The 1,431-nt window shown below is 39.5% G+C and overlaps 1 non-coding gene across 1 annotated transcript; it reads right to left on the bottom strand.

Moving 5' to 3' along the window:
• Positions 1–782: 782 nt before the first annotated feature.
• LOC132272209 (small nucleolar RNA R71) lies at positions 783–884 on the bottom strand. Its single transcript, XR_009469991.1, has one exon. It is a non-coding gene; the product is annotated as a small nucleolar RNA R71 (small nucleolar RNA).
• Between the last annotated feature and the right edge of the window lie 547 nt (positions 885–1,431).

Genomic DNA, 1,431 nt, shown 5'->3' with positions numbered 1-1,431 from the left:
TTTGTTGATTGATTTGTTGTGGGGGTGAAGTGATTGTTATTTACTTGTTATTTGTTTAGCTAGTGTATGCATGGTCATAGGTCATTAAATCCTACTCGTGTCCCTCCTAATTTGCATCTTAAATCAGTTGTTCGTAATCCTAGGGGAAGAGGTAGTTCTCATCACTCCATTTTACCAATGGAGGAATTGAATAACGACCATGTGGAGGACCTTGGTCACATAGACCAACAAGGCATCCTCCACCCTAATGTGCATCATGAAAACATTCAAGTACCGTTGGGCATGCCTAGACCATTAATTCACCCACAACAACAAGGCTAAGTTCCATTGGGAATGCCTCGGCCAATTTTTGCTCCACAACCTCCCATGGTTCAAGCTAATCAAGGTGTTCGTTTAGCACCACCGGTTGTGAATCCTCCCATTGCTTTAAGAGACTATTATGTGCCTAATGAATATAATGCACCCACTTGCATTCAATTGCCCCCATTTAGAGCATATCACTATGAGATTAAACCACAAATCATTCAAATGCTTACCAACTATCATGGACTTCCAAGTGAAGAACCTTACAAGCATTTGGATGAGTTTCTTGAAGTGTGTTCTACCGTGAAATACACGGACATGTCAGAAGAGGTTTTAAGACTTAAACTTTTTCCTTTCACCCTTAAAGACAAGGCAAAATATTGGTTCAATAATCTTAGGCCTTTTTCGATAACTTCTTGGGCAGAAATACAACAAGAGTTTTTGAAGAAGTACTATCCGGTTTCTAAGACCAATGCCATGAGTACTTCTATTAGAGAATTTTCTCAAGGGAATAGGGAAATTTTTCATGAGGCATGGGAAAGGTTTAACGATTTGCTTAGGAAGTGCCCACATCATGACATACCTAAGTGGCAACTAGTTCAATATTTCTTTGAAAGTTTGCCGGATAGTCACAAGGGTATGGTTGATGCATCTATGGGTGGTTCTTATCTTGATAAGGATAAGGATGATGTGTGGCAATTGTATGAAAGCATGAGTGAAAATTCAATGCATAGATCCTTATCTTCTAAAAATGGTAGAAATCTAAGTGGAAGGAAGAATGTTGGCTTATATCAAGTTGACAACTCCAATGACATAGCCGCCGAGATGAAATCCTTATCTCAAAGGTTTGATCAATTTTTGATTAACCAAACTTCGGCGAATCAAGTATCTTCCTCCCCTAATCATGTACATCATCGTGCATCCAATGAATCATGTATGACTTATTCAAGTGTTTTACATTCTACTTCCAATTGTCCCCATGGACATGTGCCAAGTGAAAACCATAAACAAGTCAACGCTACATTTGTCAACCAAGGGAATAATCCCTATGGCACTCATTACAGTTCAAGTTGGAGGAACCATCCAAACTTCTCTTGGAAAAGCCAAGGGGAAAGCTCAAACCCTCCC

Source organism: Cornus florida, unplaced genomic scaffold (assembly GCF_030987335.1).
Source record: "Cornus florida cultivar Cherokee Brave unplaced genomic scaffold, ASM3098733v1 CherokeeBrave_3.0.0_Hap2_Chr08, whole genome shotgun sequence".
NCBI lineage: Eukaryota > Viridiplantae > Streptophyta > Magnoliopsida > Cornales > Cornaceae > Cornus > Cornus florida.
This window is presented reverse-complemented; position numbering and strand designations above follow the sequence as displayed.